Source organism: Panthera onca, chromosome E2 (genome assembly GCF_046562875.1).
Source record: "Panthera onca isolate mPanOnc1 chromosome E2, mPanOnc1 haplotype 2, whole genome shotgun sequence".
Taxonomy (NCBI): domain Eukaryota; kingdom Metazoa; phylum Chordata; class Mammalia; order Carnivora; family Felidae; genus Panthera; species Panthera onca.
In genome coordinates this window covers 33,090,039-33,111,982 of record NC_138353.1, presented here as the reverse complement: position 1 = coordinate 33,111,982, position 21,944 = coordinate 33,090,039, and the positions used below count along the sequence as shown (strand labels likewise).

The 21,944-nt window shown below is 37.6% G+C and overlaps 1 protein-coding gene across 1 annotated transcript in view; it reads left to right on the top strand.

Moving 5' to 3' along the window:
- Positions 1-21,944, top strand: part of CES5A (carboxylesterase 5A) — a 288,860-nt gene that overhangs the window by 45,634 nt on the left and 221,282 nt on the right. Inside the window, 1 exon segment of the mRNA XM_081791541.1 lies at positions 20,767-20,881. The gene's annotated coding sequence lies outside the window, so the exon portion shown is untranslated.

The window sequence follows — 21,944 nt, the reverse complement described above, 5'->3', positions numbered from 1 at the left end:
GAAAATCTGAATATACTAAGAAAATCTGAATACTGAGGACATTTAATTAGTAATTAAAACTTTTCAACAAAGAAAAGTCCAGGACCAAATGTCTTCACTGTTAAATTCTATCAAATATTTAAAGAAGAATTAATGCCAATCCTTCTCAAACTCTTACAAAAAAATAGAAGAGGAGGGAACATTTCCAAATATATTACAAGGCCAGCATTAACCTGGCACCAAAGCTAGACAAGGACACTACAAGAAAAGAAACCTAAGGGATTACAAGAAAAGAAACCTAAGGGCTAATATCCCTGATGAAAATAGATACAAAAATCCTCAAAAAAATATTTGCAAACCAAATTCAACAGTACATTAAAAAGATCATACACCAAGATCAAATGATATTTACCCCAGGGATGCAAGAATGGTTCAACATATGTAGATTAATAAATTAGATACAACACATTAACAGAATGATGGATAAAAATCATATGGTCTTCTCAATAGATACAGGAAAAGCACTTGACAAAATTTAACATTAGTTTGTGATAAAAACTCTCAACAAGCTGCGTATAAAAGGAACGTACCTTGGGGCCCCTGGGTAGCTCAGTTGGTTAAGCATCCGACTCTTGGTTTTGGCTTAGGTCATGATCTCATGATTTGTGGGTTCGAGCTCTGTGTCAGGTTCTGTGGTGATAGCGTATAGCCTGCTTGGGATTCTCTGCCTCCCTCTCTCTTTGCCCCTCCCCGACTCATGCTTCCTACTCTTGAAATAAATAAATAAACATTAAAAAAAAACCAAGGAACATACCTCAATATATAAAGACATAGATGACAAGGCCACAGCTAACATTATACTCAGTGGTGAAAAACTGAAAGCTTTCTCTCTAAGATGAGAAACCAGACAAGGATGCTCACTCTTGCCACTTTTTTTTATTATTTTATTTTATAATATTAGAAGTCCTAGCCAGAACAATTAGGCAAGAAAAGAAAATAAAAGGCATCCAAATAGGAAAGGAAGAAGTAAAAAATATTTCTACCGATGCCATGATATTATACATAGAAAACCTAAACTCTGCCATAAAACTGTTAGAATTAACAAATGAATTCAGTAAAGTTGTAGGATACAAAATCAATATACAAAAATCATTGTGCTTCTGTACGCTAACAATGAAATATTAGAGAAATAAGCTAGACAGAACAAGACAAAAACTTCATGGTATCACTTTCTGTGGAATTTTTTAAAAAGTCAAAGTCATAGAAACAGGGTAGAATGATGGTTGGGGAATTAGGGGTTGGGAAAATTTGGGGGATGCTGGAAAAAGGGTACAAACTTTCTACTATAAGATGAATAAGGTCTTAGGATCTAATGCATAACAGTGACTATAGTTGATAGCACTGTAATATATAATTGAAATTTGCTAAGAGGGTAGAACCCGGATGTTTTTACCAGAAAAGAAAAAAAAAAGTAAATATATGAGGTGATATCTTGATAATCTGTTAATTAACTTGATGGTGGGAATCCTTTCACAATGTATACATGTATCAAATCATCACACTGCATCCTTTAAATATATTACAATTTTATTTGTCAATTATACTTCAATAAAGGTGAAAAAAATAAAATCATGTCAGGAGCTATTACCTGGAAAAAAAAAAGAAGATATAAGAGAATTAACACCCTCAGGAGAAACATCAACCAAAGGGGACAGTTCTCAGAGGTCCCAGTAGCAGACTCTTGCCTTGCTTTTCTTTTTTTCTTGTCTCACTACTCCTTCACTCCTGTTTGCTTGGATCATCCCTGAATAAATGCCCTGCATCCAAGTCCTGGTCTAAGGCTTTGCTGGGGGCCCCCAGTCTAAGATATGGCTCTCCTGCAATATTATACTGCGTATATGCAGGTGCAGTTCTTTTTAATTTTTTTTAAATGTTTTTATTTAAAGGGGCAGAGAGTGGGGAGGGGCAGAGAGAGAGAGAGAGAGAGAGGGAGACACAGAATCTGAAGCAGTCTCTAGGCTCTGAGCTGTCAGCACAGAGTCCAACGTGGGGCTCAAACTCACAAGCTGTGAGATCATGACCTGAGCCAAAGTTGGACGCCCAACCAACTAAGCCACCCATGTCCCCATGTGCAGTTTTATCACTGATGTGCTTCATGCATCCAGAGAAAAAGTATAGTATTCTTTTTAAACACTATACAAATGGTATCATACCATTAAAAAAAAAAAACACCTTAAAATGGAAATAATCATCTTCCTAAAAGGAAAGCTTCTCTCTTCCTTTGATTGTTTTCTCCATTCTTTCTCAAAACAAACCAAAATTAAAACAAAACAAAACAAAAAACGAACAAAACAACCCAAATCAAAACAAAGACCACTCATAATCAAAACACCCTATTTCCACAAAAATATCTTAAACCTGTAACTCAAGGTGACATCACAAAATGGTGAAAATTGTAGTCTAGATGTAGAATAATATCTGGGCCAGCACTCATCATAGCATACCTATGAAGCCTATTTCAAAGAGAATGAAAAAGGAAGTTGCATTTTAGTATATGAAAGGCTAAGTATGTGGGGTCTGTCATATTTGTGCATCTAAATCTAATGGGAAATTAAGTAATTCTATAGCTGTACACTGTCAGGAGTTCATCATATGAGAGAATGAAGATGTTTAAAGGAGAACCTTTAGGATTATGCTAGAAAATGTTCCTAAATGTGTAAATGCCTAATTTGGCTACTATTCCTTAAAAAATCAAGCTCCAGTCAGAAGCTGCATCCAGGCTTCGATGTTGAAATTATTATCTCCTGCTGGTCAAGCTGTGACACAGCCAAAGCTATGGCGTAGCTTCTTCACTTAATTCTCAGTGAGCCCTTTCTTTCCTCTTGTGGTGGCATGACATTTAAATTTTAGCTCCTTCATATACACTGATGTACACTGTAAACCATTAGGAATTTCAGAGCAGATGAGGGCAAGAAATATACTTACTTCGGTCTCTGCCATTATATTTAGAGCATTAGGTAATGAGTATCCTAGTAAAGTCATCAGAGGACAACCAGATTACTTGGGATAATAGTTGACAGGTAAGGGACAGGTTAAGAATAACAGACAGATAGTGGATGATAGGAGTTGTAGAACAGTTTGTAGAGAATATCTTTATTTATAAATACCTCCAATAGCACTGCTAGTGATAATAAAGAAGTAAGGCGGTAATGTTAATAAATGGGTAAAAAATCATTTCAAATTAGCACATTTGTCATTTAGAAACGATGTTTGTATAACAATGGTTCATTCCCAACAGTAGGGATTAACAGTTAATTGTCTATCTTTTCAGAAGCTTTTAATGAATAGGTACATACAAGCACCTACAACCGTTTCTTGAATACTGTACATAAAAAGTCATACAACTTGATCATAAACATTTTTCCATATCAGGTCATATAGATCTTTTAAATTCCATTTAACCATTGCAGAATGTTGTGGGAAGTACTTTATTCAACTAGTCTCCTACTGATGAACATTTACATAGTTATAATCCTCACATTTCCCTAAGCCTGCAACAATGTTTGTTATTCGTGTGGCATTTTATACAAGTGTGAATATATATGTAGGATAAATTTATAGAAAGTAGAATTGCTGGATTAAAATTTATGTATATTTTGAACTTTTCATTCAAACAATAAATTTCATTCAAACAATACATTTCTTAAAGTCAAGTAGTATGTGCATTTTATCTTTCAGAAATGTTCCAATTTATATTCCTGAAAAATATGGCAAACTAGGTAATCTGAATACTTCCCCTCCCACAAAAGAAGACACCTGAAATATTGAACAATGTGTAACAAATAGTTCATCTGTAAAGCTAAGGTTGCAAAAAAGTAAGGCAAATCCCTGGGGACCGCAAATGAAGAAGAAGCTGAAAACCAAGGAAAGAAGCAGGTGGTGAAGCCACTGATGCCCAGGGGTATTTGCTGTTGCAGGTAAGCAAGAAGCTCAGTGTTTAACAGCCGCATGAAGATAAGACTTTGTGCTCAGCGCATGGAGAATCAAGGGGAAACAAGGGCCCTCACATGAAACGAATCCTTAAGTACTACATTGGTCATGAAAAGATAGACTAGAAAACAAAACAGTAAAGGGAGATAATAAAGCAAATTCTCTGACTTGGCCTGGTAATACAGTGGGTAATACAGTGTCTCTTGGGAATGTATAACCAGAGGTCTGTCCTCAAACAGATTAGGGGTTCTAATATATACTACGTTGGGCACCCTGGGTGCCTAACAGAAGCAAATGCAAATCTTCTGTGAAGACTCATGTCTTTAGCCCAGACTGCACAAAATTCCTATGGATATAAGGCTTGATTGAACATAAATTGATAATGAGACTTGGATCATACGGGAAGAAACAGATTTTCATGTATGATGCAAGCAGAGAAAACAGCAATTGTTAGACCTTTAGTATCTTCAGATAATCAAGCCATCATATAGTGAATAGAAAATGAGTTCTATGTTTTTAGATGATAAGGAAATAATATCAGAAGTAAGATATAACTAAGAATACACACATAGCATAACCAAGACCTACTAGAGTTTTGAAAAACAAAGTAGAACTTCTAAAAATAAAAAATACGAAATTGAATTTTAGAATGGAATAGAAGGGCTATATAAGAAGATTAGACTCAGCTGTCACTATTTGCAGATGACATGATACTCCACATAGAAAACCCCAAAGTCTCCATCAAAATATTGCTAGAACTAATACATGAATTCAGCAAAGTCACAGGATATAAAATCAATGTGCAGAAATATGTTGGATTTCTATGCACTAATAACAAAGCAGCAGAAAAAGAAATCAAGGAATTGATCCCATTTGCAATTGCACCAACAACAAGATACCTAGGAATAAACCTAACTAAAGAGGTAAAAGATCCGTACTTGAAAACTGTAGAACACTTACGGAAGAAATTGAAGAGGACACGAAGAAATGGAAAAGCATTCCATGCTCATGGATTGGAAGAACAAACATTGTTAAAATGTCTATACCACCCAAAGCAATCTACACATTTAATGCAATTCCCATTAAAATACCACCAGCATTTTTGGCAGAACTAGAACAAAAAATTCTGAAATTTGTATGGAACCGCAAAAGACCCCAAATAGCCAAAGCAGTCCTGAAAAAGAAAAATAAAACTGGAGGCATCACAATTCCGGATTTCGCCATATTATAAAGGTATGGTCATCAAGACAGTAGAGTACTGGCACAAAAACAGACACATAGGTCAATGGAACAGAATAGAAATGGACCCACAAGTGTATGGTCAATTCACTTTCGGCAAAGCAGAAAAGAATATCCGATAGAAAAAAAAAGACAGTCTCTTCAATGAAAGGTGTTGGGAAAAACTGGATGGCAACAAGCAGAAGAATGAAACTGGATCACTTTCTTATACCATACACAAAAATGAATTTAAAATGGATGAAAGACCTAAATGTGAGGCAGGAAGCCATCAAAATCCTACAGGAAAACACAGGCAGCAACCTCTTTGACCTCAGCCTGACTAACTTATTACTAAACATGTCACTGAAGACAAGGGAAACAAAAATAAACATGAACGGTTGGGACTTCATCAAGAGAAAAAGCTTCTGCACTACAAAAGAAATAATCAACAAACCTAAAAGGCAGCCTATAGAATGGGAGGAGATATTTACAAATGCATATTGGATAAAAGGTTAGAATCCAGGGGTGCCTGGGTGGGTCAGTTGGTTAAGGGGCCGACTTAAGCTCAGGTCATGATCTCGCGGTTCATGGGTTCGAGTCCTGCCTTGGGCTCTTTGCTGACAGCTCAGAGCCTGGAGCCTACTTCAGATTCTGTGTCTCCTCCTCTCTCTGCCCCTCCCCTTCTCATGGTCTGTCTCTCTCTGTCTCTCAAAAAATGAAAAACATTAAAATTTTTTTAAAAGGTTAGAATCCAAAATCTATAAAGAACTAATCAAACTCAACACCCAAAAAAGAAATAATCTAGTGAAGATCACTCAGATGGAATATTACTCAGTCATCAAAAAGAATGAAATCTTGCCATTTACAATAATATGGATGGAGCTAGAATGTATTATGCTAAGCTGAATAAGTGAGAGAAAGACAAATACCATATGATTTCACTCATATGTGGAATTTAAGAAATAAAACCGATGAACATATGGGAAGGGTAAGGGAGAGGAAACAGACTCTTAAGAATAGAGAACAAACTGACAATTGATGGAGGGAGGTGGGGATGATGGGTATTAAGGAGGACAGTTGTGATGAGCACTGGGTGATGCATGTAAGTGATGAATCACTGAATTCTCCTGAAACCAATATTGCACTGTATGTTAACTAAAATTTAAATTTAAAAAATTTCCATTGAAAAAAGAATTAAAAAAGGAGAAAAAAAGAATTAGCAAACTGGAAAGATCTAAAAGAGGCACCCAAAGTGTAGCACAAAGTTATGAGGGTGGAAAATATGAAAAATATTCAACCTGTGAACATGAAAAGGACAAAGATATCTTGTATTGGCATTCTAGATGGAGAAGAGAATGTGGGGGGGGGGGGATTAGAAATGTTTGAAGAGATAATAGGTGAGAATTTTCCAGAATAGGTAAAAGACTTGACTTATCTGATTCACGAAACATAATAAATTCCAAATTCTCCCACTGCACTTTAGCATAAATAACATATTTTTATGAAATATAACTACTCTCAGGGCGCCTGGGTGGCTCAGTCGGTTGAGCGACCAACTTCGGCTCAGGTCATGATCTCACGGTTTGTGAGTTCGAGCCCCGCATCGGGCTCTGTGCTGACAGCTTAGAGCCTGGAGCCTGCTTCAGATTCTGTGTCTCCCTTTCTCTCTGCCCCTCTCCCGCTCATGCTCTGTCTCTCTCTGTCTCAGAAATAAACATTAAAAAAAAAAAAAAAGAAATATAACTACTCTCCACAACCAAAAATTTATGAGATTGTTTTAAATTTTGCAAATATCTTTCATGTCTGTCTGGCTTAATAGAAAAAGGCTAGATTCTCATATCTGCTTCTGATTTCAATCTGTTTTAATATCACATATCATATAGCCTCTGGAAAACTCTCAACTTGTGAGAGGAGAATGAAAAAGATGAATCATGTCTTAATATTATTACAAATATAGTTTTGACCTTGTGGAACTTCTGAGGGATTATCCAGTTTCCTTAAGATCTCTGGAGCACACTTTGAGAATCCCTAATTTAGAGTAAGTTCATGTTTGATAAACTTGGTGTTACAAATTTTAAAAAAGGAATATTCTACGCATATACACATACACATTCCAAATGTGCTCTACCTGAATCATGGTTTTTCAGGGAATTAGTATACAATAAAATCCACTTGGATCTGAAACGAGACTTGAGGGTTTAATTTCATCTCTCTTCCATGATTCAGAGGATACTTTAGGGTCCCGCAAAGTCATCTTTATGAACGCTAGACACATTATGTTGGTAGGTGCTGAAGTCTTGGGTTATACCAGATGGGGTTTTTTGTTGTTGTTTGTTTTGGTTAATAAGATGGTAGATGGACCACTTGTTACCATAGTGTGATTGAGTGATATGTGTGAAAGATGAATATGAGTCTCTGTTACATAATCACAAAACTTCTCAATAAGCAGAAGACAAAATAAGCCTTCAGGAGACCAAGACAATGGTGTTTCAGAATCATAAGGAAACTGGTACAATGGATGTAGAAGCACTGACTCTGGAGGCCAATGGAGGATAATTGGAGGATATTTTTCAATTGCCTGGGAAAAGTCTCATTTACACAGCTTGAGTTAAATTTTGCCATCAAATTTTCCTGAACTAATCTCCATCTGACGTTTCTCATTTCCAATTTTATATCATTAAAGAGATGGCCCCCATCTGAATCCGTTAAGGGATCAGATTCTTGTGCTCTGTCACTCTTGTCCACAGTGAACAAGTACGGTCCATGTGGTTTTCCTTTCTTATTTATCTCATTGTATAAAACCTAAGATTCAAGGCGTTATTTCAATAGTGCCCAAGAGAAGGACAGCTATAATAACCTATTAGACCTCAGATATCTGAATTTCAATTAAAAAGACTAACATTTTCTCTAAATAGAATCCACAAGGCTTAATTCAAATTCATTTTTGCTGAGACATAGATATTAGAAGATTAGCTGGCCAATCTTTAACATGGGACACCCTGTGACTTTCAAAGCGATGAAAAGGATTAGAAATTGTTTATTCTTCACCTCATTACAAAAAGGATATGAGATAAAAGAATGATTTGTTTCCAGTAGAATTTCATTCATTATACAATATAATGAGTACCTTCTGGGTACAAGGCACTTTGCTAGGCTCTGGTTTGTAAAGATAAATCAGAAATAGTCTTTGCCTTCACAGCCCGCTAGAGGAGATATACCTATAAATGAGAGTTGATTTAGAGTGTGGTAAGATTTACAATAAAGATATGTATAAGGTATATTTATGCACGAAAAGTGGTACATTCTGCTTAAGGAATTAGAAAAGGCTTTATCTTTTTGCTGGTTTTGAAGAATAAGTTGGAGTTTTCTAGGCTATCAAGGAGAGTACGAGCATTCTTGGCAGAAAGGACTATACGTGCAAAACCCTTGCATGTCTAGGCATGGCAAGTAATTCGGTTTCGCAAGGCTAGGGTGAAGCGTGAAGAAGAGGAGTTGGAAATGATGTTGGAGAGTGGGTAGAAATCAGTTTATCAAGCATCTGTAGCCAAGCTAGGGAACTTGAACTTTATCACACAGGTCTCTGGTTTTCCATATATGTCTTAGGACACCAGGGGATTCACAGAGATGCCTGAGGTGTTGGTGGGAATGCAAGCAGGTGGGGAGTTCCTATCCTGCTTCGGTAGGAACCATGCAGCTTTACATGTGAGCATGCTTTAAGTTGGACTTCGTTGTTTTTTTTTTTTTTTTTTTTTTTTTCCCAACAATTGTTTATTGAGAACATACCACGTGCCAGGTCTTGTGCTGACATACAGACAGTTCATGGCCTCCTGATGTAGAAAATATTTCTTTCAAAAAAGTTTGAAATCTACAGGTGTAATTAATGGGGAAACCACTGTAGGATATCAAGCAGGAGAGTGATATAATCAGGTTTGCTTCTTAGAAATCTCACTCTGGTTGGAGTTTGTACAGTTGGTTAGAGAGCAGAGAAGCTGGGCAGAAAACGAAGGCATAAAATTGGTAGCACTGGAGGTGTATTGGATATGTGGCATCTTAGGGTAAACCCCAGACTCTGACTCAGATGAATGTGTCTACTACAGGGAGGCTAGGAGAATGAGAAGGGAGCTGAGGAAAGTCTGTGGGGCTTGTAGGGAGATTTTGGAAGAGGATGAACCAGTTAAAGATGCTGAGAAGGGAGGTGGGAGGACAGAGGGGATTGAGAGAAAGCTGAACCAGGAAACTGTGCTACCAGAGAAGCTTTGGAGACTTTCAAGAGGGGAGTGATCAGCAGTGTCCAGAGCCTCAGGAAGACCTCATGAGATAGACTGAGAAATCCTCTCTTGATTTGTCGGATGGAGAGGCTTGGGAGACTTCCACAGGATCAGTTTCAGTGGAAACCAGATTGCAGTGGGCTGAGAAGTGAGTAAGTGGCAAGGAAGTGGAGACAGTGAGACTAGACATTTTCATGAGAATGGCTGTGAAGGCAGAAGGAGAGAGAGCATGGTTGCCAGAGAAAATGCTAGGGTGGGAAGTATGAGTTTATGAATATGCGCAGCAGAGGAATCCAGAAGAGTAGAAAATGGAAGATAATGCTGTGTGTGTGTGTGTGTGTGTGTGTGTGTGTGTGTGTGTGTGTGTAACTGCTAAGGGAGGTTTCTGAGAATGTGGGAGGGAACTAGTCTCTAGCATAGGTCTTTATTGAGAAGCCTTAAATATCTGAGGATTTAATAAGAATATTTTCAGCACATATGTGTACATGTATCTGTGTATTCACCTATTTGAGATATTTGGGGGGCAAGTTTACTGAGAAAACACTGAAAATAAATTTCAGCTTTATCAGTATACTGGAGGATTTGGGGCATCAAGGAACTGTGGAATCCGAATCATGACTTTTTAGTTATTAAATTTGCCTATTTAGGACAGCCAAATTTTGGAACAACAGAGCCACCTTTGTTGAATTTGTTGATATCTTTGTTGATACCTTAATTATTTGTTCTGGAGTGCTCAGGAAATGCATATGTTTTTTGTCACTGGAGACTCCTTAAGAAACTCTTCCCTCTTTCACCTTTTTCCATCCCTTTATCCTTGTTGGCTCTGAGTTTTCCATGAGTCACCCAAAGCTGTTTCCCCTCCCTTGTTAATACACCTTATAGCATTCCATAGTGATTTTTCATTTGCTGCCTCTGGATCATCTACTTCTTAGATGAAATATTATTTTCTATTCCACAACTGGATTCTATCAGAGATGCTGGTGACCTTCTGAGCCAAACCAGATGTGTGAAGTTATTAGCCTTTGGGGATGACTTTAAAAAAAGAAATGGCATTGTATTCTCTAAATAGTTGTTGTTGATTCCGTACTTTAAAAATGTATCATGGATATATAATAACCCATTAGCTGTCATTTGCTATCATCCTGCCTGTAGGGCTTGTGGTGAGGGAAACGGATGGCAAGGTTAGGTTGACACAAAGCTCTAAATGGGACAGGGGCCCTAAAAGCCTGTATTTTTTCTTGAATTTGCTCCTAATTTCCGTGATGGGGGTGGGAGAAATCTAATAAATCCCACTATGTGTCAGGTTCTCACTCTGCAGAAAGGAGAGTAATGCAGCATCCACAGGTGTTTCATAGGGGAATGCAACACTTATTTAGCAATTAAGAGGAAGTTTAACGTAATATCATAAAATGTCCCTGAGAGTTGGGCTTGTTAAAGCAGGAAGTGGCCCTTGGGGAGAGCTTCACCTGGCACAAGCTTCACCTGGACACAGTATTTATTAATGATTATGAGAGTCACTCTGGGTCTCCCAGGCAGGGACAGACTTGGTTCCTATGGTGTTTTATAGGTTTTGACATTGATTTTGGTCTAAAGACATATAAATCTCTGGCTGTTATCTTCTTCCCACTTTAATTTACCAAAAGAAACATGTTCCTGGTTTATTCAGCGCACCAACTCTCTCCACCCCTGGGAACTCCTCCTGAGCATGTGCCATGACCATTTCTAGTCTGTATTCACTGATTTTATGTTGCCAACAGTTACTGACTTAGCTGCCACTGCTAGGCCACCTTTCTTGTCACCTGTCTTGGTTTTTATTTTTCCCCAAACCTATAGAATATATTTTCTCTAAACAGCACCGAAATGCTAGATTGTCAAAAGGAAGTTGACAAAAGCATGCTGTGCTACACACTGTGGAAGGAGCTAATCAAAGCAGCTTTTTAATTGCTATAGTAATGATTTAGATGTGCAAAAAATACTAAAGTTAAATTTACATGACTAATTAATTAAGCAAAGCTCACAATTGACAAACATAATTAGCACATCCAAAATTGAAACCACATCCTGGTTCTCTTGGAGCCAAAAAAGACAACGTGAAACACTCAAAATCCCCTTCCTTTCACTCGCTGTAGGTCTCATTGCCAATTCTCATATTTAGGTTTGTTATGCATGGAACATAGTTAATTGCAAAACATTCATGAGGATCTTCTTTTTTTTTAACAGAGACTTCTCATGAGTTTTGGCCTAGTCCATCTTTTAGCAGCTAAATTTTATCTGGTAGAGTGGATATATTCTCAAATAGGGAAAAAGTTATCTGTCTATTCTGTTATCTATCTTCCACCTATTCATCTATCTTTCCATAAATTATCAGCTTTTATGGTGCACAAATATCTTATGTGGGCAAGTGGTTTTATCTAGAGGTACTGAAAACTATGTAATGGTAGGTCAAGTTACCATGAAGCTCTATCAGTGACGATACATACAGCTTTCCGTGGCAAATTCTTGAGGTACCAAATTAAGTCAGAGTCTCCTGGAGTACTTGCTGAGCCAAAGTCACACTGGGTTCTGAGGAAGTAGAGAAACTATCCTTCCTCAAACTCTCTCATGCTCATCCACTGTGTGATGTGCTGTGTTATCTGGCTACCAGAGTAGAATTACTGTGTTTAGAGTAACATAGGGGAGAAGTCATTTCCCCTGTAGGCTAGATGTACCCTTCCTCTTTTTATAAAGACACCTCAGTTGGACTGAAGGCCAGTATCTAGGTCGGGCACTGTATTTTGTTCCCCACTGTGAACCCTCAAATGAACCCGCAAAACCAAGTCCTCGTTCTTAAGCAATCACAGCACAACAATGGTGGCAAACCTCCACTCATGCAAATTGGCCCTTGAGTGCCCATCCACCAGGGCAACACTGTTCACGCATTTATTGAACTAGTACTCATGGACTACCTGCTTTGTGCAAGATTCTATTCTAGACACAGGCCACAGCCTGTCTGAAGCCAGACTGGACCTCTGCCAGTTGCATGTGTGCATCCATTGTGTAGGTGTACACACAGATCTTTATGTGTAGAACTTCATTTCCTTTTAACGCCATCTATTCTGATTTTGTGTAGCTAGTAAGAACTTTTCATCCTTCATACAATGATAGCAAGAAGCGTTCATTATATGATTGGAGCACCTGGGTGGCTCAGTCAGTTAAGCCTCTGACTCTTGGTTTCAGCTCAGGTCATGATCTCATGGTTCATGAGTTTGAGCCCTGCGTCGGGCTCTGTGCTGTTGGCGTGGAGCCTGCTTGTGTTCCTCTCTCTCCCTCTCTCTCTCTCTGCCCCTCCCCTGCTCATGCTGTCTCTCCAGATAAATAAATTAACAACAAAAAAAGAAACATTATATGATTACTATTGTGAAAACTTTCAAAAATGCAAAAAACTGCTGAGGGCAACACTGGGTAATATTAATATTAATATATATAGTTATATATGTATTATATATAATATTTCTATTGTTGTTCTTGAGCTTGGTCCATTTTACTCTATTTACATCTAGTTCATTTTATCTACTATATATTATTCCTTTCTGTGAGTATACCTCAATTTGTCTCTCCTTTTTCTTCTTGTGGCTATTTAGTGTCTTTCCACCTTTTTCCTATTACAAGCAATGCTGAAGACTATTTATTATACATGTAGGTGAGAGTTCGCCTAAAGTCTGTACCTGCAAAGTGGAATTATTAGGCTGAATATTATGCACGTTTTCCAATATTAGACATTGTTCTCCAAATGGCAAGGAGATTTTGTCAGCAATATATGAGTCCTTCTTCCATATCCTTGCCAATGCTTGTCACTTGCAGACTTTGAAAATTTTGTCAGCCTGATGAGTTTCCTTGATTAGCACCCTTTCACATGTGCCAACTGAGCACCTGAAATGTGGCTAGTCTGCATCATGCTGTATATCTAAGAAAACCTGCAGACTTTGAAGATTTAATATGAAAAAAAGTAAAATAACTCACTGATAATTTTTTATATTGATTGTATGTTGGCATGATAATTTGGATATACCAGATTAAATAAAATGTATTGGTTAATTTCTCCTTTTTTTTAATTACTTTTTTTTAACATGCCTACTAGAAAATTTTAAAATGCATATGTGGATCTGAATACATTCCTGTTTGTCAGCACTGCTGTAGAAGCCCCAGTATAATGTTGAATAACATGGTGAAAAATAACTTCCTGTTTCACTTGTGACTTCAGTGGAAATCCTCCTGAAGATTCACCTTTTTTTCTGATGTTTGTTCTTGGTGTTTTGCAGTGATTTTGTCAGACTGAGGAGGCTCTCTTCCCCCCATACTTGCTGAGGGTAATTACAGTGGATGAAGCTTAAATTTTGTTGCTTTGACCACATCCATTGGGATGATCATGCCGTTTCTTCATTTAATCTTTCAATAAGGTCAACTATGTTGATTGATTTTTAAGAATAAAAAAATTTAAATATGGAAACATCTGAGATAAATGTACCTGGCCATTTTGTACTCTTTTATACCCCTACTAGATTTCATGTTTAACTTTTTTTTTTTTACTTAGGAATTTTCCATGTATAGTCATAGATAACATTGCTTTATAATATTGATTTCTTTTTTACTCAATTGGTACCAATTTCACAGGACAACTGCTGCTGCGAATAATCAGCATTTATTAAGCCCTTACCAGTGCCAGGGGCTTCACATGTATACTCTCACTGACTCCCCACACCAAACTTGTAAGGTAGATTCTATTATTATCCCCATTTTATAGAAGAAATTCAGATACAGAGGGGATAGTTAGTTTGGCAGATGGTGGCACTCCATTTTGGGCAAAGTGCTGGACTAGATATCCTAAGAAACCTTCCTGATAGGAAATCTACAGATGCTTAATAAAATATTTTTTTAATATTAAGATGAATTTTAAAGCTGGAAAAACAAGTAAGGGAAGTCCTTAGATTCCCTGGTAGTTTTCATCCTTTGAACTTCAATTTTAATAGACCCTTGATGGGGAAAAGAAGAGAGAGCTGAGGTCCCTAGCAAGGTGGGGAGTTAGATTGAAGACCTCCAGGATAAATCTAGGACCCATACAGTGATTAAATTGGAAAACACATCACCCCTTCTGCATTTTTTTTTTTTTTTTGAGAGAGAGAGAGAGGGGAGGGAGCAAGTGAGCGAGCAGGGGTACGGGGAGAGAGAGAGAGAGAGAGAGAGAGAGAGAGAGAGAGAGAATCCCAGGAGGGACAGAGGGAGAGAGAGAGAGAGAGAGAGAGAGAGAGAGAGAGAGAGAAAGAGAAAGAAAGAGGGAGAAGCGGGGCTTGAGTTCACCTCAAGTGGAACTCAAACTCATGAACCGTGAGATCATGACCTGAGCCAAAGTCAGATGCTTAATGACTGAGCCACCCAGGTGCCCACCCCCTCTCCATCCTTAAGATGGGCAGAAAGGCAATTTGCTTGTCTAGGCCATGGCTGTAGGTGAATGGGCTGGGAGAGAAGAGGGGAAAAGGTCCAGGTTGGTATTGCTACATCCTCTAAGTTTTGAAAGAGCTCTTTCAAAGAACAAATATTTTCACTGGCTTTGGTTCTAAATCTTTTACAATTCCCATTGTAATTTTTTCTTTAACATTTGACTATTTAAAAATGCAGTTTTCATTTCCAAATAGTATAAGGGTGTTTTTAGTTTTACTCTCTTTTATTTCTTATTCGTAATTTAATTGCACAGTGGTCAGAGAATGCAAACTGTATGCTACTGATTTTTTAAATTTTGTTGAAACTTCCTTTGTGACTTAATGGTTAATTTTTGTAACTATGCCACATATACATGAAAAATGTAGTGTTCTCTTAATGATCTGTACTATACATCATGTTTGTTAATTGTGTTGTGTGCTTCTCTGTCAGACTTGTCTATCAGTGTCTGAGAGAGTTAACGTTAAAATCTCCTACTATGAATGTGGATTATCCAATTTTCTTTGTAATTCTTTTTTTTTTTTTTTTTTTTGCTTATATACACCTAAGCTCTACTAGTAGATGCATACAAGTTCATGATAGTTATATTTTTTTCCAGACTTCAAAAAGTCATTTTAGAATGAAGCTCTTTATCTCTGTTAATGCTTTAGCCTTAAATTCTGTTTTATCTATGATCACAATTGCTCACTCAAAATCTTTTGCTTAGTATTTTCCTGGGCTATCTTTCTCCATCTCTTTATTTTCTTTATTTGTTTTATGTATGTCTCTTGAAAGTTTCTCATTGCTGATGTTACTCCTTTATCCACAAAGTAACTTGCTTAGCTGAGTTTAATCAGTTTCCATTGATTGTGATGAATGACATAGTTGGACTTATTTCTACCACCTTATGTTATTTTTTATTTACCAGGTTTTATCTACTTAAAAATAATTTCTTGCTCTACTTTGGATTTATGCATTTTTATTATTCTTTCCTCAACCTCTACTCCAGGAGTTTGAAAATTTTAGATTCTATGTTTAAATTTTTTTTTTTTTTTACATTTTTAACGTTCACTTTAAGCTCTCTGCCCAAAGTCTATAACTCTTCAGTCATTCTCTTCTCCTTCTGAACAAGACAAGAAATTTATCAGGGCTTTAATTACCCAAAGAATCCTTTCTTCAATCTGCCATTTTATTGTTGGTTTTATCAGTTTTTAAATTAAGGCAAAAAATTAGTTGTTGTTATGATTATTATTAGCAATCAATATTTATATAGATTTACCAATACATTTTGTTAATTTCTTTGCCAGGTATGTTCCTTATATCCCACTCCTTCCTTCTGGGTTCAGTTTTCTTCTTGCTTAGGGATATCCTGTTGAGACCTACTGCAGTCAGAATGACACTGGTTTTGCTCCATATACAGTTCTCGTTATTTTCGCTTTTCTGCTTGGAAGCTATTTCCCTACCATCTGCTGGTGTCAATTCACCCATGAGAAGCCTGCTTTCAGCCTAATGACTGCCTCTTTGTAGGTAATCTGTCTTCTCTCCTGGTAGCATTTAGGATTTTCGCTTTATCCCTGCTGTTCAGAATTTTCACTATGGTATGCTTAGATGTGGATTTATTTTTGTTATTCTGTCTTGGCAGTTGATGTAAACATTCACTCTGAGGACTTGAGACTTTCTCTCCTCCTCAGCTTGGAAAATTCTTAGCCATTCTGGGCTCTTATATCTTCCAATGATGCCTCTTTGATTTGCTCTTTGCCTCTTTACTCCTTCCTCAATTCTCTGCATTTGGAATTATGTGAGGTAATTCCTTTATCTTTTAATACTAGTTATATTTTTGTTTTGACAAGATCTCAAATTTATGCATGCAAGTTAAGTACCTGTAATTTCCTTTTCACCAATTTGAGAATACGTTGCTAACCTGATGTCCCGTTACCCCTGAATACTTCAGTGTGTGTTTCCTACATGTGAGGGTGTTCTGCTATATGACTGCATTGCAATCATCAAAATCGGGAAATTAACACTGACATATTACTACCTTATAATCCTCAAACCATTCCACTTTCTCTGACTGTACCAATAATGTCCTGTATAGAAAATGGTTCCAGTTCAGAAACATGTTGACATTTAGCTGTCATGTCTCTTCGGTTTCCTTCATTCTCCCAGGTGTTCCCCGGTCTTTCCTTGACTTTAAATATCCTGATTCTTCTGAAGATTTAGAGACCAGTTATTTTGTAGAATGTCCCTCAGTTCAGGTACGTCTGATGTTTCCTCATGATCGGGTTTAGATCGTGCATTTTGGCAGGAATATCACAGAAAAGGTGTTGTGTCTCTTTGCTGATATGTCTTACAAGTTGTGGTGGAACCTTTGATCATGTAGCTAGGTTGGTATCTGCCAAGTGTCTCCACTTTAAAAAAGTTCATATCTTCCCCTTTGTAATTAATAAGTATCTTTTGGGGAAGATACTCTGTGCAAATATCTTGTTTCTCATTTGCTCAATAATTTTAACAGCCATCAATAGTTCTTGCTGCTGCAAGTAATGTTCTAGTGTTTGCCTACTGGAGATTTTCTTTTTCTTTTTAATGTTTATTTATTTTTGAGAGGGAGGGAGAGTGTGAGTGGTGGAGGGGCAGAGAGAGAGAGGGGGAGCCAGAGGATCCAAAGCAGCTCCGCACTGACGACAGAGACCCCCATGCAGGGCTTGAACTCATGAACTGTGATATCACGACCTGAGCCAAAGTCAGATGCTTAACCGACTTACCACCCAGGCGCCCCTGGAGGTTTTCTTATTTTCCCTCATTCCTTCTGCATTCATTAGAGTTCTACTGTAAGGAGGAGCCGGACGTTCTCCTCTGTTTATTATTTGTTTTTATTTTTGCTTTCTAAATACACTTAAAAATTTATTGTGGTAAAATATATATAACATAAAATTTACCATCTTAACTACATTTAAGTGTACAATTCTGTAGCATTAAGGGCATTCACATTGTTGTGCAACCATCACCACCATCCATTTCTAGAAACTTTTTCACCTTCCCCAACTGAAACTCGGTCCCCACTAAACATCACCTCCCCATTCCTGCCTTCACCATTTTACTTTGTGTCCCTGAAATTTACTCCAAAAATGTCATAGATGAGGAATATTACAGTGTTTGCCTTCTTGTAACTAGCTTATCCCCTGTTTAATTCTGATTATTTATCTAGACTAATATGGTCTCATGAGTATTTATTGTATATTCTGTGGGTTATAATCCATTACTATTTTTTTTCCATTACTATTATTATTATTGTCCTTTTGTTGCTCAAATTGTCCCAGCTTTGGTTATTAAGAGCTCCTTCAGGTTGGCTTCTGTGTCCTTTTAATAGGTCCGTTGCTTTTTTGAGCACTTCGTTACTTTCTGACACATCAGCATTCAGGCTCATCTTGTACTTTCCCTATCCCAGCTGTAGAACTGACTACTTTTCCAAGGAGCCCAGGTCCCCTTCATTGGAGAATGTTACTTAGAAACCAGGGCCTGGGCACTAGGTGTCTGTGCCTGAATGACCGAGCGCCATTTTTTTCTCGGCTCTCTATCAAGTGGACAGATCTAAGAAGTGTGTGTGTGTGTGTGTGTGTGTGTGTGTGTGTGTGTGTGTATGATTTATTTCTGTATGTATCCACCTGTATGTATATTAAAATCCATGAGTTCATGCTGATACCTCTGATTACAATTTAACACCACATTGTTCTAGCCTTTTGCTTTTCCTGAATTGTAGCTTTTTTTCTGTGACAGTTGGAAACCTGACTTTCATTATCCACAGTATATATAATACCATAAAACTTTACCATGGTTCTGAGAGTCAACGTTACATAAAAAGCTGTATTCAGAGAAATATTGCTCCCCCCATCCTTACTACCTGTTCCTCTGTGCCCTTTTTTCTTCTGCCTTTTCTATTCCACCAACAACCACAAAGTAACTATGCTCATTGGTTACTGGTCTATCCTTCCTGTATTCCTTTTGTACAAATAAGCAGATACATATTTTCCTACATTCCCATCTTTCTTAGATGAAGGATAACATACTGTAGATATTCCCTTTGTACTTTGATTTTTTTTTTTTTTTGGCTTAATAGTTTGTTCTAGAAATCCCTACATATCAGTTCACAGAGATCTTCCTTTTCCTTGTTTGCTGCTGCATGTAATGCAGTACTCCATTGTGTGATGTACCACATTTTTTTCAATTAGTCTCCTGTGTATGGGCATTTAGATTGTCTCTAATATTTTGCAATTACAATATTGCAATGAATAATCTTGTCAGTCTGTATTCTTGTATTATTGGAGATCTGTCTTTATGCTAGAATCCTAGAAGTGGAATAGTCAAGTCAAAAGATATGTGCATGTGTACTTTTGTTAGATGTGGCCAAATTCCCTTCCAGAAGGATTCATCAGTTTGCCTTCTCATCAGTAATGTATGTGAGTGCTTGTTTCCCTACAGCCTCACCAAAAGAATGTGTTGTCATACTTTAAAATTTTCACCAATCTAATAAATGAGAAATGGGATATCAGTGTTTCAGTTTGCATTTCTCTGAGTGTGTTTAATCACTTTTTATACATTTAAGGGCCACTTTAGATCGTGTGTGTGTGTGTTTACCTTCATGTCATTCTTCCATTTTTTAATTTTTATTAAAAAATTTTTTTTTTAATGTTTATTTATTTTTGAGACAGAGAGAGACAGAACGTGAACAGGGGAGGGGCAGAGAGAGAGGGAGACACAGAATCTGAAACGGGCTCCAGGCTCTGAGCTGTCAGCACAAGAGCCTGACGCGGGGCTCAAACTCACAGACCGTGAGATCATGACCTGAGCCGAAGTCGGACGCTTAACCGACTGAGCCACCCAGGCGCCCCTCATTCTTCCATTTTAAGATTTTGTCTTTGGATTTTTAAAATTTTTTTTCTAAGTTTATTTATTTTTGAGAGAGAAAGAGAGAGAGTGAGCTGGGGGAGGGGCAGAGAATGAGGGAGACACAGAGTCTAAATCAGGCTCCAGGCTCTGAGCTGTCAGCACAGAGCCTGACATGGGGCTCAAACTCATGAACCATGAGATCATGACCTGAACTGAAGTTGGCCACTTAACCGACCAAGCCACCCAGGTGCCCCTGTCTTTGGATTTTTAAGAGTTCTTTGTATATTAGGGATATTAGCTGCTTGCATGTGGTATGTGTGGCAAATGTTTTCGTCTATTTTATCAAAGTCTTTTGACTTTGTTTATACTGTTTTTTCTCTGGCCATACAAAAATTTTTATGTAGTCAAGCTTTATTAATTTTTTTTTAATTATCTCAGGGTTTTGAACCATGATTGAAAGCCTTTCTTTAGCCTATAGACTAAATAGGAACTTGCAAGCTTTCTCTAGCATGTTTTAATGTCTGGTAAGGGCTAATTCCCCCTCCTTACCACAACCTCATAGGTTTTCTTTTTCAGTATTTTCTGACTATTCTCGCATGTTTGTTTTTCCATATGAACTTTAGTGTCAACTTGCCTAATACCACAGAAAATCTTGTTGGCATTTCTATTGGTATTGAGTTAAATTTATAAATAAACTTAGAAAGAGCTGACATATTTATGATATTGAATCATCCTATCCAAAAATAGGGGAAACTTTCCATTTGTTCAAGTCTATCTTGTATCTTTCAGGAATGTCTATAATATTTTTATTTTATTTGTTTTAATTGCTCTATCAAGTATTGCTATATGTTACTACTTACTGGGATCTTTCCATTGGTGTCAACTTTCTAGGTTATTTCTAATTCTTTGCCATCTATGCTCCCACATGCCATTTACACATTTGTAGTTAATACGATTTTTTCCCCTTCTTTCTGAGCTCTTCATGGTCGACTTTGTGAAAAGGAGACCTGGAAAAGAGTCTTCTTGTTGGGGACCCTGGCCTGAATTGGAGAATCCTGGGAAGGATCTACAATCTACAACCTGGTGTAGAGGTAAAGTTAGAGTAGTCTTACATGGAAGGTCTTAAGTGGTCAGTTATTGCAGGAATAAAGTCTTATTTATCAGCTAGCTAGTAAGCTTTAGCTGGTGGCAATTTGAGATGTGGGGAAAATGTGGGAATAAGACTCAATATAGGGCTGGGGTGTGTAATAGAATGAGCATGGACTCTGGAGTCAGACAATCTGGGTTTGAAGCCAACTGCCATTTTCTGGCAAGTTGAACCTTAGTTTCTCATGTGTGATAGATGTTAGTAGTACCTATTTCAGAGTTGCTGTAAGGAGAGATATGATACATATAAACCACTTAGTGTCTGCTAGATAGATATAGGCATAGGTGTAGACATAGATATATAGATATAGGTGTAGTTAATATAGATACAACTATAGATATACGGATACATGAGTCATCTCATCACATAACATAGACCAGACTAGAATAGACCGTGAGACAACAGAATATGAGCCTGTGACCTGTAACCTGAATTCTTCTCTTCCCTCATGATCCTGGAACCATGATACACCTTTTAGGCTTTGGGAATATGGAGGACAGCTGCTCATTTCCCTTCAGGATTGGGGCTATGTCTAGGACCTGTGGTTTCTAATGTTGGACAGAAGATTACAGGCTTAACAGGGGTTTTGGTGCCTCCATGGAGCCAATGGAAGATGAATCCTTTGAATTTGGGGAGTCTTATTCATAGGCTTATTCTTGCCTGGGGACCCTTCCTTCCTGTGGCCTGAACTTTGATTGAATCCTTGACAGTTTGAGCTGTAGGAAACTGTTGTGGGTTTGGCTGCTAAACAAGGAATGATGGAGAGACAGGACTGAAAGAAATAATGCTCTGATTTATATTCTATTGGCTAAGGATTTTGTCACTTACAGAGGTACATAGTGGGAGTGGAGTGAGCGGTGTGGCTGGATGGTGGGTCGTCTTAAATGTCTGTAGAAGCATCTAAAGTGACAAGACATGATAAAACTTGCAGCCGAGGGAGCTACAGCAGGGCCACACCCCATTCTCTGCTGGGGGTAGCATGTAAGCATATAGCGTTGAGGGTCTAG